Genomic DNA, 16,393 nt, shown 5'->3' with positions numbered 1-16,393 from the left:
ACTTGTCAGCTTGCCCGCTGGCAAACCGAGCCTCAGACTCACACATATTTGTGTTTATTCTCTCCATTTGCCTCAGACAGGGAGAGCTACTTAGTTCAAAGCTCTGCTCTGTGACTAGACCTCTAGTAGCTTAATTGCACATCAAAACAACATTGCTTTGTATGACTTCACTGATGAAGATGTTAGTTGGTTGTCAAATCCAAGGATATCTGGGCCCTACCATTCCTTGCTTGAAGCATCATTGAGTAATGGAGTCTCCTCAGATTACCAAAGCACTGAACAAAGATATGAATAATCTCCAAAAGAGTTTTTATCTCAGCCAAAAACATGAACAGCAGCTAAAGGAGTGAAGAGAAAGTGTACTTGTGACCCAGCAGATTTTCTCCTGCTGAGTTTCAGAGGCCATGGGACCATCAAAAGTGCAAAAGTTACTCAGCAAAGCATTGTCAGAAACTTCTTTGCTAGTAAATTTGTGCTTATCATCCTGATGTGTTCTAAGGCATGTCAGAAAATGCTCCTCACTACCTGAACAGCAGCAGATCAAATCCAAAGTGTATCAGAGAAGGTTTTGCTTGACTGTTCTCTCCAGGGCAGATGTGTGTTTGTTTGCACGCTCTGCACTAAGGACTGTCTAGCCTTGCCTGCATGAGACTGGGATAAGTGTCAGCAGTGATTCTTTCAAGATCTGCTCTTAATTTCATCTATCCTATCAAATACTGTTGTCCTCCAAATCCTGCTGGATGTGTCAGCCTAGCAGGTAAAAATAAGATCTCCTCACAAGAGCAGACACACCACAAGTGCTGTCATGAAGAATTTAATAGAATGGTTTGGGTTGGAAGGGACCTTAAAGATCATCTGGTTCCAACCCCCTGCCATGGTCAGGGACACCTTCCACCAGACCAGATTGCTCAGAGCCCCATCCAGCCTGGTCTTGAACACTGCCAGGGATGGGGTTTTCACAACTTCTCTGGGAAACCTGTTCCAGTGTCTCACTACCTTCATACAGAAGAATTTCTTCCTGATACCTAATCTAAATCTGTCTTCTTTCCATTCAAAGCCATTTCCCCTTGTCTTTTCTCTTCATGCCCTTGAAAAAGTTCCTCTCCAGCTCTCTTTCAGCCCCTTTTAGGCACTGGAAGGCCTTGTAAGGTCTCCCCAGAGCCTTCTCTTTTCCAGACTGAACAATCCCAAGTCCCTCAGCCTGTCTCCGTAGGAGAGGTGCTCCAGATCCCTGGTCATCCAACCATACATGACTGAAGAAGTGAAGTCAGTCCATGCATCCTACAGCACATCCTCCAGGGTGCTATAGGACACATAAAACATCTGAGATGTTCCCACCTGAATCCAAGCCTTAGCAGAGACACCCTGGCATGGCCAGCTCCACGTCTCTCATTCCGCACTCAGCAGCCGGATTAGAAACAACAATTACATTGTGAAATGTCATGGGTCTACTGGGAAGCAAAAACACATCAATATTGTCTCCTGGTTGCATCGAGCCATGATGATTTTGCTTGACTGCATGCCTGGATGAAACAACAGAGGACACAAACAGAGATGGGGCCAGAGCTTGCATGTACACCACTTTTATCTCCCTGCCTTTCCAGAGCACCCATGGCAGCAGCGTCTAGGTGATAAATCCATCTCTCTGCAAAACAGGAAGACCGTGGGCTGGCTGGCTTCTGTGATGAGCAATAAATTGCAGGGGTTTTACCTGCTGCCAGCCTCGCTGTGCACTGGGTAAGGCAGGTGCTAATGCAGGGTGCTGTGCTGGCCGGCGATAGGATAATTACTGTTATTGCATTAGCAGAGAATAGCCGGGACTGAAGAGCCGCGGGGAAAAGAGTCCCGAAATTGGAGCACCGAAGGCACTGCTAGCTTTGTGCACACAGAGGAGACCGACCTATAAATAATCTGACCTCTTTGTTCCAGCAAAGCGGCACAAGAATTAAGACCCCGGTTCAGGAAGAAACTTAAAATGCATGACTAAACCCGGCATAGCTGAGCAGACCTATTGACATGGCGGGGCCCCAAGGCATTTCTGCTCTGCCAGACTTTGTGCTCACCTGTGAGAGCGGCTGCCCGAGGTGTCCCGCTGGCAGAGCTGCTTTCCAGAGGCTGTGGGGGGCCAGCTTAATTACTGCAGGTAAAGGAGCAAAAGCACCCTGCCAAATTTCAAGTGGGACTTCTCAACAGTCTCTACCCTTCCTCTGCTTTCTAAGTTACAGCTAAAGAAAGAGAACTCTGCTAACCTCGGTCACCTGATAGTAGCTGCCAATTTGAAAATTAAAAGCTGATATGTAGAGCAAAAATATGAAGTGTTAGAACATGAGTCTAAAAAATGTTAGCCCAGAATTTTTCCAGTAAAACAAAACCAAAACAAACCAGAGACTAAGAGAGATTAGCCAGCAGCAGGGCAGGTCATCTCTAGGTTAGCTCACCCTGCATGTATATCATCTCTCGACTTTTGGGAGAAAACCCTCCCAAAGATCTGCTTGTTCAAATTAAAAGGCTTGTCATTAGGCTCAGAAAGCCCTTGGAGTCCTTGATAAATTAAAACTAGAACTACTTGTGAAAAGAAAGGTTTGATGGTTGCCTGAGTTGGGAGTAGCACTATTTACAAATATTTTTCCCCTAGCTCTTGATCACAGAGACTTAGAAAAAGAATATCTGAAAATTATTAGAAAATCTATTTATATTATAAACCCTTCCCTGCTCTTTTAATCTTTTAGTAGAGAGAGAGTAAATAACTATTTTCCTCATGCTAGAGGTGGGGAGTAAGCATGGAGAAGGTGCAAGACTGACTCAGCATCGGCTACCACCAGCCTCTGGCCTGGCCCCCCAAGTCTGAGATCCACAATAAACACGTGTGTCCCAGGGAAGACACATGCAGGGTGGGTGTAAGAGCATTCTGTTCCTTGGGAGGTGAGTAACAGGGTCAGGTGGGGTATCAGACTTGATTGTGTGCTGCTGGTTCAGCAACTTAGCAGCTGGCTGGCAAAACAATAACCCAGCAGCCTTTTTCCCCAGGTGAGAAGGGAAACAATAGGGAATGCAAAGTGATCTGCCAGAAAGTTTGCAGTGGACATTTGGACAAGTGCAGGAAGTCCAGCTACTCTCATTTGTGTTGTGACAACAGGGAGCTCTCAGGTGCACACCTGTCCCTTTTGCCTGCACTGTTTTTTGTTTCATCCAGGGACAGCAAGGGTGAGGAAAGAGCCACATTCTTCTCTTATGACTTCTTATCCCAATCCACAGCACCTCTCCACCAGCCTTCCCCATGCCCCACACGTATACACAGCCCCTAAAGCAAGCACTTTGAGACTGGAAGTGTAATCCAAGTTTGCACTATAATCCTTCCTGGGTAGCTCAGTCATTAGTTACTGTGGAGCAAGAAGGAGCTCACAGGTCTAGTAGAGACATGGTGCTTTCTGGTGGCTTTTCCCAAGCTCCCAGGACCCTTTTGGCTGCTGTCCTGGGTGTCTCCCAGCCCCATCACAGTGTTACCTGACAAACTCAGTGGCCCAAGGCTCTGCAGCCACAGGTAGTGTGCTCCCTGTGGTTACACCATTCTTGCTGGCACTCATGATGTTGAAAGCTGTATTTCCCACCTGCTTCTCACACTCCTCCCATGTGCACAGCCCCAGTGTCCCAAAGAGCCACCAGGCTGCCAACAAAGGCAAGAAGCAAAGTCCATCTTTTTGTTCTGAGGCAGCGCAGTGCCTGGCACAACTATTCCTGGTCACTGACTCGGGGCACAACCATCTTTGAAATAAATAAAGTGAAGGAGAACATCTCTGGGCCTATATTTGACACTTGTATTCCCACACCACTTGGCTTTATATAAGCATATGAATTGGTATGGTGGTTATTTTGACTCATCTGCTTAGCAATCATTTTATTTTAATCAATATTTATTTAACTCACCAGCTAGACAAAAGCTCCCTAATTTCTTCATCAGATTTAATTGATGTTCCCTGACAGAATGAAGCTAGACTGGATAAGACAGTACAAGCTGTGCCAGTCCTCTTTGGTTTGCATCTCTTAACAAGTCCTGTGACTGTGGCAGAGCCAAGGTACATCTTACATCTCGCAGAGGAATTGGGACTATACATGGCTGCATACCCTGGGACAAAGAGCCAAGAAACACACCAAAACAGTGAGCTTTGACACAATAATTAGCATATTTATTCTCCATGCAAATTACCTCTTCATACATTGTGAAACACTTTGCATTGTCAGAGGACTTCTGAGGAGCCTGGGGTTTCTCACAGGCACCACAATAATTAAATACATGTCTTCAGTTGTAAGATTAAAATACAATTCAGGGTGAAGGATCATAGAAAGAAACATGCACATTGTACAGATAATTTTTATCTTCCTGATACTCCCATCCCAAAACAGGCACCATAGATTATATTCCTGAAGGAGCTTTCAGGCCATGGATACTTCAGCCTTCTTAGAAGAAGATTTTGCTTTTTATTTGAAGGAAATGATCTGTACCTTGTGTCACCTCAACCTCATGCCAAGGGTGAGGAGTGGCTCAAGATGAAGTATTGAATCACAAAGTTCAATCTCAGCCCACTGCTCCACTTGTCTGGAAAGAAAGGTTCACTTTAGCAAATGCTAAAACACACTGGCTTTCAGAGGAACTAATTTTTCAAGTGCAGTCACAAGTGCAGGGGGAAAAATGAACTCTCACACTTACAACATTAGAGTCATACAGTAACTATGATCCTGAAGTCAACACATGGAAAAGCTTAAGTGAAGCAACCTGTAACTTGCTGCCCAGATTAGTTCATGCCCAGCTCTCTCTGCCAGCATTTAAAGTCTTTGTGAAATGCTAAAGTGTAAAGGGTAGCACCATCACCCAAGGCCAAAGTCAACTGATATTAGGAATGGGTACAGTAATTTTACAACCATTAACAGCATTAATGACCCTGTGAGCCAAGAAGGAAGGCTGCCAATAAAACCCAAAGCTGCCTCTGTAAGGAGGAAAAATTGCCTTGCCTCCACAAGCATACTGCACATTGTAAAAATCATGTCAATATCTCAACTGCAGGCTGAGAGGGCAGAGCTGTCTGCAGGGACAGAGACATTCTGTCCAGAGACAAATGTGACACCATGAAGCACCACCAGGACACCTAGATCTGGGTGTAGGTCAAGATACATCAGAGCAGGTGAGCCCTACAAAGGGAGCTGCTTCACCACTGCAAAGTTTTAGGAGCAGGCCACCATCCTCTGATGAGGGTCCTGAGATTCCTTGAGGAGACCAGAGCTCATGGATGGTGCCCTTCCCTTTCCCTGTGGCAATGCCCTTTTTGAGCTCCTCCACATGCTCACACCACCACAGCCTCTTGATGAAAAACACCAGCTGCCAGCACATTCAAGGGCTTCAGGTAAGGCTGGGGGGGAAGATTGGAAAAGGTCTCAGAAAAACCCAGACCCCACTCCTAAGAGCTCCAGACAACAGGAGACAGAGAAATCTCATCTTCTCCAAAGGCACTCAGGCCTGCTCAAGATTTCTTCAGGGTTGGTTTTTCTACACAAGCAAGAGGTACAAGGTCAGACACTCCTTGTACAGCAGCTCTTGAAACCATTGCCTGGTTTTGGTCAAGCATGGCAGGACTGAGGATCTCTAATCACCCAGTTCCTGGGAGTTTTCATGCAAACATTATCCTTTCCTGGTTTGCACAGGAAGGCACGACCTGAGGAGTCAGGGTGCTGGCAGAGGACATGGAAGTGCACATAGATTCACTGGGTCTGTTCCCCGCAGCAGAGGAGCAACTGATTCCATCTGGAATTGTGGGACTTGCCTGCTCCAAGGCCAATCCTGAATCCCAAGCCTGCACATTCAGAAATGAGGGGAGATCCCAGCCCTGGGAGGTTGAGTGGCACCATGTGAAACAGCTTTCATTCTGGTCCAAGTGCAATCCAGCTCCTCCACTCTGTGTCCCAACAAGTCCTGCAAAAGCTGCCATCCTCAAAAACTGCCTGTAATTGCAGGCTGTGTTCAGAGGGAAAGGGGAGGGACTGGATAAAAAAAACCAAACCACCTTGGGTCTTTAAAACAGAGAAAACACATCCAAGTCAGCTCAATAGCCTTTCACAGACTCAGTAAAAGATTAATCAAATCATCCACAATGAAAGCAAGTTTGGCATCCTTGTCCCTGGGCTAGTGGTAGTGCAGAATCCTCATATGCAGCTTCTTACAATTGATGTTATTATTTGGGAAAGGTCTCAAGTACTGCCCTGTGAAGGGTGATAGAAAATCCACCCCGAACCCAAAAAGATGCATGGGCAGAATTGTGATAGAATTTTTCCTGCCTGTGAACAATAATTCCTCCAATTAGTGCTCTATCAGAACTAATTTAACCCAATTTTTCCTTTAAGCTACAGGAAAGTAAGTTCAAGTAGGTTTCTATGACATCAAGGACATCTTTTAACCCAACTTTTGCTCCTGCTCACCCCACTCCCACCCAATGCTAATAAATGGCTTGAAACATGACACAAAAATAAATGTCTTAGCATATCAGTTGGCTTCTCTCACTACAGCAGCCCTTATCAACATCCAGCAGCCCTATTAATGCAGTCCCCTTCAATCAGCATGAAAAAGTAACACTCCACAGATCTCTGATCTGTCCCTTCCCAGTATCATAAGCCATTTCTGGATGCCAAATAAAGAGCAGGAACTCTTTTAATGCCAGCAGTTTGCTCCTTTACATCTGCCCTGCATGCCCATGGTTGACAGCCCTCACAGCTTGCTCCATGCAGACCCCTGTCTCACATGAAGCTGGCCTTCCCTGGATGCAGCTGCTGGAACTTGTCCCACTGTGTTCCTTCCAGTGGCAAGGCTGGCACAGCCCTGTGCTTATTCCCTTTTTCCAGCACACACCTTTAGGGGAAGGTTCACCTGTGTAAGTATTACATATATTGCACTGCTAAATGCAAACTGCTCTGAAAATATCATAGATTTGCCTTAATTCTACACTACACATCCTTGAGAGATGTGCTGGAACAAAATGCAAGAAAACTATTCTCCATGAACTGCCAGGACTTTTGTAGGAAAAAAAAAAAAACAGTGGAGACCTAAACCTACAGAGCCTACTGCAAGTAGAAGTGTCTCAGGAGTCAAACAGTTCAGGAGCTGGGAAGTGGACACCTTCAATGGACATTAAATTTGGCTTACAAACCAGAGAAATCCAGGCTTTGGCAGCTGTACCTCTGCTCCTTTTAGCATGCTTACCATGTTGTAGTCCTCGTTGGATATACTGGCAAGCCCTTTACTAACATTTTCCCTTGGGTTATTTTCATTTTATAGATGGTTGTATTTAAGATTCCCAAGAAATTACAAAATAATGTAAACAAGTGTTTTGAAAATTGTTTGCATCTCTCCTTTTCCCCCCATGGAACTGGGATGCCCTTGAGATATTGTATCCCTTAGCCAACAGACTGGGAAACAGGATTGGCAAAAACAGAAGAAGGATGTTGCAACACACCAGTTGAATCTTTTCCCTTGGGGTTTTGAGTTTGATCTGGCCAGAGAGGCTGGCAGGAGGTGAAGGGGACAACCTCTCCACTTTTGCAGGCTTGCAAGGAGGAAGTCTGTTTTCTGCAAATGCCTCCTGGGCAGGGCTTACACCAGGCTTGAGAGGTTATTTGGGGTCCACAGGACACCCCAGGCCTGTGTTTTTCCCCTGAGGCTTCATGGCCCTCCTTCAGGACATGCAGGTCAGGTAGGGAGACACAATCTCTGCAGACAACTTGTGTTGCAAGACAGAAACTGCAATGCATGGTTGCTAGCTATGAAAAACTATCCAGGGAGAAGGTTTCTCTTACGAAATGCACCTCCTGATCATCCTGCAGAAATCATCCTTGCCCTTGCTGGTGCTGCCATCCCTCAGCTTTTCAGTTCTACCTTGGACTCCTTACAAGCCTTTGAGAATATCTCCACAACAGGCTGCTGAGCAGTGCCAGCTTTCCTGCTTTTCCTAAAATGAGCACTTTCAGTTGGAGGAAAGGAAACCCCAACACCTATCTCAGCTTCACAGTATTGGTGCAAATGGTGTAAGCTTTACTGAGGCTTATCAGACAATTCTAGCTAATCTAAGGTCAATTTCTATAGCCAGAGTGTTAATTTATTATTCTTTAGTTCACTGTTTGGTGACCTTGACACACAAAATGGTGAAATGAATGGTGGAATGAACTTCCCTTCAAGTATTTAGCCATGTGCACAAAGGCAGAGAAGTTTGTACTTCCCTGACAACTTTGTTTCTCTATTTCCAACATCATTCTCCAATGTCTGGAGAATGATTACAAACAAGAAAGGATCATTCCACAGCTAAATAAAAGTATAGGTACTTTTTGTAGGAAAGGAGGAAAAAGCAGGCATTTTTATATTGCCTTTAAGAAATGTTACCAGTGTAGCAACGGTCTAAATTTGGACCAGACACCTAGAGCCCAAGCATGTATTGCTAAATAGATTCCCTTTTTGTAGGCTTCTAGTTTGCAGTAGTTGAACATGAAAACAATTTCTTAATATTCTTAACATTTAACTCCCCCACTTGGTATAACTACAATTCAAAAGGTGCAAATTGCTAAAGTTTGTGGAGAGACACTTATTTAGCTGTTAATATAGGTAAAAACAGGTTCACAGTGACCTGTATGTGAAACTCTTTTGTTTCTTGCTATCTGCACACATCATCATCATCAGGGCAATTGGTGGTGATAAAGAAAACTGTAAGAGAAAACTTATTTCAGAACTTTTGGCTTTGATGTTTACAAGGTCCTGTGTCTGTCACACATGGGCATTCAGTCCACAAAACTTCATATTTATGTGAGGTGAACACCCTTTTCTTGGGGAAAAGGAGCAAACCCCTCTTGCCAGCCAACTTATTAGGGTTTTGTCATTGTTTTCATGACATGATTTAGGCATGACTGGGGAGCAGGCTCCTCAGGAGCCACACGCACCTGGATTACACAACACACAAGAAGCTTGATAGTGTCATTACCACACCTCTGTTTTTTTATCTACACTTCCTCCTGCTTTTAGGTTGGGTCCAGTTATTCATAGGGAACACCTGGCTCGGCACAAGGAAGCACTAAATCCTTTACCTTCAAAGCACACAGCGAGGAAGGTCAAGCATTACTCAGGGATTTCTCACCAGATCTTCTGATCAGATCTTATTTCTACAGTAAAATGCATCATTTTTGCACGTTCAGCTCTGGAGCTCTTGATTAAACCAGTGAAGCTAAACCACCTCCCTGAATGTCACTAGAACAGGGAAACATAAAAAGCAGCACTTAAATGTGCCATTGAGCAACTAATCCCAGTTAATCCCAACAGCCCCTTGCAGGCAGGGACCAGTCATCTCCTGCAGCCATGGGCCATGCCAACAGCTCCACAGGCAGGAATGGCCTCTCCTCACCTGGGACACAGGGTCTGCAGTCCCACAGCATGCCAGCACTCCTCAGCATCCCACCAGTGGCACCAGAGAGGAGCAGCCAGAGGGAAATTCAGGGTAGCCCTTGGCACATGGTTTTTTTGCTCCTCTCCTGAGACCCTGAGCCACCCACCCCAGCACAAGGGAGCAAGAGACTAGTTTATCATTATTTGGAAGGGATTGCTCTAGTTTTACTCATAGGTAAGGGCAGTTATAGATGAAAGAGCAGCAAGGACAAGGACAGACCCCTGGCATGTCTCTCCAGGTCTGTGCCCTGGGCAGGGCAGGCAGATATGATCAGCAGCACCATAAATCACATCATGGCAAAGGAAGAAGAGAAACAGATTGTGAAATGAACTGTAAAATAAACTTCTAATGTAAACATTGAGCAGGCAGGGGGTTGTTTTTTCTGTCTGGGAGCCCAAGTCTGGTACAGTATATTGGCTGACTGTGCTGGGACCTTGTTTGGTGAGGTTACTGCTGGCCCTATTGCAGGGCAAGGAGGCAGCCACCACTATTGTTTGCCAGCAGGAGGGGAGACTGGTGCTGCCATGAGCATCTTCTTGTCCTCTGGCATAATTTTCTTGCTCAGAGCTTTGCCCACAGCTGCCATTATCCACTGTCTGGTCCTCCTGCCCCAGAAAAGCACCCTCCCACCTGCCTTGGTGGCCTGGCAACAGTGACGGGGACACCCCAAAAGGCTTCAGGCTGCACCTTCCCCCAGGGCCTGGGTTTTCTGATAAGCAGGTGCTCACCCAAAGCTGCCTCTCCCTGAGATGTCCCTGCCCACTCCAGTCCTGCTGCTCACAGCCAGTGGGGCTTTGCTCCTTGCACCTTCTCCTGGTCTGGCCTGTTGTCCCTGCCAGGAGGGCCAACACGTGCCCTCAGCAGGGAAAACGGGACACCTCCAAAACAAACCTGACCCACTGCAGGAATATCTACATTTCTGGTCCAGAAGGAGTCAGACTCCATGATCCTGATGGGTCCCTTCCAGCTCAGCATATTCTGTGATTGTACTACATCAATGCCTCCCTGGGGTGGGGGCACACCCAGGCTCATGCGTCAGCACAGAGGGACAACATTGCTCAATACCTGTTACAGTCAAACAGCAGAAAAGATAACAGTCTGCTACTGTACATAGGGACCTGTGCCTCAGGTAGGAGAGGACAGAAGCCTCTGTGATTTTCTTTTTTTTTAATCTTGTTTTAAAGCTGCTCTAAATCCTTAAGGCAAGTCCTAGGAGCATGAGGTTAGAAGCAACCTCAGGAGATCATCCTCCTGCTCTGAGACAGGGCCATGGAAAATCCAGGCAAACTTTTTGCTCTCAAAAAGCACCCTTAATGAAGAAAAGTCCACACCTCTAGGAAATGTGTTAATTATCCTCATAGCTAAGAAAATATAACCTAAATTTCCTGAAGATGAAACACAGCTATGTCCTCTCCTTAGTGGGTATGAAGGGGGGTTTAAGTAATTTTTTACACAATATAATGCAAAGGTATTTTGTATCTTCTCTTAACTTGCTCCAATAAATTACATCAGCCTTTCCCCATTGGTCCTCATTCTCAGTGCCTCTGCTCATTCTTGCAGCTCTTCATTCTGGTTTAAACACCAGAGAGGGTTCCAGTGCCACAACTCCACAGCCAGAGCTTAGACAGCTTCTGCCTCATTCAGCCCACAACACATTTTTTCCAGGGCTGCTGCCTGGACCCCAGTTGGTGTTTGGCAGCTGATCTCTTTCCCCAGCACAGAACCTTGGTGTGCTGAATCTCACCTGGCTGATTTTCCCTCCCAGTTCCTGATGTTGGCACATCCTGGTGCCAGTCCTCATTCTGCACAAGGACCTTGCTGGGCTGCCTGGCTCACCAGCACTCAGAGGCTGATGCCAATTTTTGGGTTCCCAGGGCCTCCAGCCAAGTCCGGGTGGGGCATGTGGCAGGAGCACCAGAGGGACAAGTGTGGCACAAGATTGGGGTCACAGAAGGAGGATAAGAGGGACAGTTGGGAGGGGAGATAGCACATGAGTCCTACTTTCAGAAAGGCAAGCTGATAGTCATTGAAGTGTCTTGGTGAAAAAGCAGTTCCTACCCCCAAATTCTTTTTCTCTGGTCAAGCACCTGCTGGTTTTTGGCCAGGTGGAAGCTAGAGGGGCTGAAAACTGACAACTGGCCAAAAGGTTTGTGGGACACAGTGGAGAAATCCCCAGGATGTAGGGATTCATGCTGGGAAACAATGACCAGAGTCTGCATCCCATAATGGCCTACCCAAAATTTGGAAGTAAACTGCTTAAAGACAAAGTACTTCAACAGTTTGTCATAATTCAGGTTTCAGATAAGAAAGGTCAAAACAGTGTAACTCTGCCCCACCTTTTTCTTCAATAATTTATTTTGCCAGACTCTTATCATTATCTTATGTTTCGGGTGCCAGATTCAACCCACATCTAACATTTGTAGTACAGATTCATCCTGATACTCTCAGCACATGGGTCATGTCTGAGACAAAGCTAGACCAAAAAGAAATGTGTGTACAGATGTTAGATAAGTCACCTTTAGATGGTCTTTCCTCAACCATGAGCTCATCCAATCTGCTTGTACAGTAAATCTGACCTTTAAATTACTCTTGAAATGCTGAAGATGGGTCTACAGAGGACAGTCAGCTATAGCAGAAAAGAAACAGATAAGCCTTTTGCTAGCTCATGGATGAGGTGATCAGCATAAAACATCCAAATTCTGATAACCTTCAGTTGGAAGTTTGCAGATTCTTGGCTCACTGAAATAGAATCAAAGTTTTTCAATTTTATTTTGGGGATTATGGCCAAAGGTAGACTCACAGGTTGAGTGTGCCAGCACCGCCAGAGAGCAGACACCACTGTCAACTCCATAGCTGGTTGCTCTGGGCTGTGCCTAAATTGTACAAAATTACTTCATAATATTAATTTCTCACAGAAAAGCTTGGCAGAGCACGAGCAAAGAGATACTGTCACAGTTAAGACAGACAGGGCTGGTATCACCACCAGCCCTTGAACTGGCATTCCCACCAGTCCTCTACTCACAAACAGTGCATGCCTTTTTTTACAGGCCTTTCTCTCATGCAACTCTGATTCCTTCCTTCATAGACCTCTGACAATTCTGACTCCTTCTCTTACTGGCAGCTTCACCCAGTTCTGATTTCTTGTCTTACAGGCAGCTCCATGCAGCTCACACTCCTTTCATTCTGCATGGCTGGTTAACCCCAAGCTGCCCCTTTTCCACCTGACCCTGACTGTCCCTCACACAGCATCTTCTCACCTCACCTGTCCCTTACACAAAAACAAGTCCCTTACCTCCTCACAGCACAGCCAGCAGCCTCCTGCTCTTGCTCCAGCAGACTCTGAATTTCAAGCTCCAGCTGTTAGTGCCTACAACTGTAGCCAGCTACCCCACTCCTTTATATCCCCAAACTGATTGGGCAGACACAGATGTTTCCACTCCTTGGTAATCAGTACAGCTGCAAGCCATTGGGGAAGATTCCCTCCTGCACTATTCTTTCAGCCTAGGTCTCCACAAGGTGCTTTCTAAAAGACCAAGGCATTCATTTCTTTCCCATTTTTTCATCTGTAGGAGTTTGCTCTGAAGTGGTGGGCTTGTGTCCCTTTGAGCTGCCATACCTGCTGAGACCAGAGATCATTTGTAATTTCAGCTCTACATCTCCTTACCTCAGCAGACCTGTGAGTACAGCCACCAGACTCACTGGCTGCAAACTTGCTATTCCAAGTGAAGCAATGTTCAGGGTTTAGCCCAGGTTTGGAAAGGGTGGCTGATGCAGCTAGAGCAGCAAATTGTGGCTGCAGACTCAGGTGTAGCTTGAGGGAGCAAAGCAAGGAATGTTTCTTCCTAGTTTAGCTGGAATGGTGTTACTTGTGCTGGCAATGAGTTCTTACCAGGTAACTGTTACCTGGGCTTCTTGCTTAAATAAAAGCATCATAAAAAAACTCCACGTCTACAACTTACCCTACAAATGTTTTAATAATTGACCGTAGAAAAACAGATAATGTAAAAAAGTCATAGAATGAAGAAAAGGGGGAAAAAAGGAAGAAAAGAAATGTTTTTTTTCCAAAGAAAGATTCATGAGGATTAAAAGATAGGATCATTGCTGACAGCAATGGAAATCACTGGTGACTTTAGGTATGGATTGAAGAATAACTGAAGGGAATGAAAAAGTGGTTCAGATGCCCCCGTGCATTGCATCATTTAAAGAGTTGAATTTAATGAAACCATTTCCACTTGTTGCTTTATTTTTCATTCCTGCATGTTCACATCTCTTGCCATTTTCTCTGCACACAAGGAGAAGCCCCCTTGGGTGCATGGTCCATGAGATCTGTAGGGTGGGAGCTGGCCACCCCCCTGCTCCTTACACATCCCTTTGTGTGGGAAAACCAAACCTCAAGAGTCCCCTGCTAACAGCAACACCATGTTGTCAACCCAGAGGCCCTTTCTTTGTAAGGGAGCAAACCTTTGGCAAGGGAAGGTGAAGACATTGTGGAAAAGCAAAGATGTTCAGGTAGGGGATTCAGGAGGCTGGAAATGCAGCTGCAGAGTGTCAGCCACATCCCCAGGACCCAGCAATTCAGGGCACTTTCTGCAGGCAACTTCTCACCTTGACATGCTCTGGTGAAAAACCAAGTGAAATGGGCTCACCCTGGAGTGCTTGTTATGGGTGGGGAGAAGGGAAGAGAGCATTTGTGATGTTCCAGGGAAATTTCCCACCTGCCTGCTCCTGTCTGTCACTTGGTTAGCACTGACCCTTCGGTGACAGCCACTGTACCCAGGCTGCAGAGCAAACACAGCTCCACTGCACATCCATGCCTGGCCCTCCCCTCTGCTGCCCTCTCCAGAGGCAGAAGCTTCAGAGAAGACACCCAAAGGCAGCTGCAGTCCCCAGGAGGAGACTTAGATCCAAATCTGAAAGTCACTATAATTTTATAACCACTCAGGCAGAGTAGAATTTTAACTTGAATTGTGGCTTTTCCATGGGACTCTGCTAGGCTGAGTGACAGTGCCTGGCAAAAACTTCTGTATGAACGAGACAGTCTCTCCATAAATTTTGACTAACAGATGCACACTGAGGTTGATAACACAATTTGATATTGCAAATATGACTCTCCAGAGAAGTGTGAATGACAATGGGTTTCATTTAGTGAATAAAAATACTTTTTTTTTATTTTATGCCTTTTATGAATTGCATCATTGCTTGCTAAGCAGTGACTTTTCACCAGGACATTTATCCATTAATTAGTTAATGGTGTACAAGCCTGGTTAGCCTTAAGAGGAGCCTAATAGAGATTTAAGATAAAGCACTGGTGAAATACAAATGTTCTACTGAAACAACAAATGCAACACCAACACCAGGCCAGTCATTCACAGCAGAAGCTTGGAGAGGCTGGACCTGTCCCTCGAGGAGGGGAAGGGCTCAGATCAGCTTCCCCTGCTGCTGTCCAGGGAGCAGCTCTGAGGTGACTCTGCCCATAAACAGTTTTCCTCCATCTTTTGCTTTGGAGGTCAGAGGTAGAGTTCACCTGCATTTTTCAGCTAGCACTTTCTAACTAAAGCCATCCTTTTCCAAGGAAGGAACAGCAAAAGGAACCATTGCCCATGCAGCAGGTGAATCCTCAGAGAAGTTACCAGACGTCAGAGCAAGGTGCTGGCATCTGGGTTTGCTCCACTGATGTCCTTCTCTTCCTCCCACACTGGACCAGCCATGGCATCTTTCAGGGTTTACAGTGGCCCTCAGTGCCAATCTTCTTCTACTTCCTAAGTAGAGGCAAAGTCTGAGACATTCCTGTGGTGCCAGGGCCCACAGGTACCAGCACAGCCTCAATGCCCATTGCAGTGAGCACTGCTGGAAGGCTAATCCCCAGGGAAAGGCAACACATGGGAATTGCTCCGTGCATCAAATTTCAGCAAAAACAAAGTTTTAGGGTATTGCCTCAAAAAGAGTGAAAATGGAGGGAAAATACTCCTGATCAACATTATATTTGTCTTGGAAGTTGGAAATATTTTTATGAGATGTCATATATTTTTACAGTTTTTCCCCCATTTCACCATGTCAGTGATAGGATATAGACATCTTTAAACCTGCATAGCATAATGTAACATTAGAAGAATGTTACAACAGTTAACCTGACTTACACCAGTTGTTTCCACTGAACTGGGTCATTTTATCTCATTTTGCAGATGAAATAAGATCCTTGGTATGTCATCAAACCATCAAAAAATAAAAGCAGAAGATGCTTTGTTGTCGCAAGTAAATGTTCTGACATATGCAAAACTGCTCATGTCATGAGTATGCAAAGAAAATCCAGGTGCAAAAATAAGACTCTCCAAATTGGAGAGTCTGAATTTTGTCAGAAAATTCCAAAGTTTCTCAAAGATTTAAATCGCAGTTTAAAAAAAAACCACTTTTTTTTTTCCCTGCTGTTGTTGTTGTTGCTGTAGTGGAATTTTCTGTGCTTTGTAGTTATGTGATAAATACATTTTCATTTAAAAAAATTCTACAGGCAGAGCCAGTGGGAAAACAAGCTCTGTGGTCTGGGTTGGGCAAACAGAGATGGCATGAGACAGTGCAGAAGCCGCTGGCAGTGGGATCAGTGTGTGTACCAGCAAGAGCAGTATCTACGCCATCTGTCTTGGGCTCCACTTCATCCAGGAAGTCATCTCCACTTCCTTTTGAAGGGAGAGATTCCAGTCATGATGACTCCAACCAGTAAAAGAGGTATACTCCCAGATTTACTTATCTCAGCTTTCTTGAAAGAATCTCTAACTTCCTTGGCAGCAGTAACCAAGCAAGAGCTGTAAAATACTGTTTTCCCTGGTCAGGCTGAACTCACGACTCAGCATATGTGGTGGGGAGCTCCTAAAATAACTCTCTGTTGCCTCACTAGCCTCAGCAGCAACTTGAAAAGTCTTCTGCCTTCTGGG

General features: G+C 45.5%; 1 long non-coding RNA gene across 1 annotated transcript; it reads right to left on the bottom strand.

The window, feature by feature from the left end:
* Positions 1–292: 292 nt before the first annotated feature.
* LOC306798853 lies at positions 293–2,221 on the bottom strand. The gene is made up of 2 exons (XR_013773486.1): positions 2,064–2,221; positions 293–1,645 (listed from the first exon to the last, which is right to left on the bottom strand). It is a non-coding gene; the product is annotated as an uncharacterized lncRNA (long non-coding RNA).
* Positions 2,222–16,393: the final 14,172 nt, after the last annotated feature.

Source organism: Erithacus rubecula, assembly GCF_903797595.1.
Source record: "Erithacus rubecula genome assembly, chromosome: 2".
In the NCBI taxonomy this organism is placed as follows: Eukaryota; Metazoa; Chordata; class Aves; order Passeriformes; family Muscicapidae; genus Erithacus; species Erithacus rubecula.
Note: the sequence above shows the minus strand (reverse complement) of the source record. Positions and strands in the feature narration are given on the sequence as shown.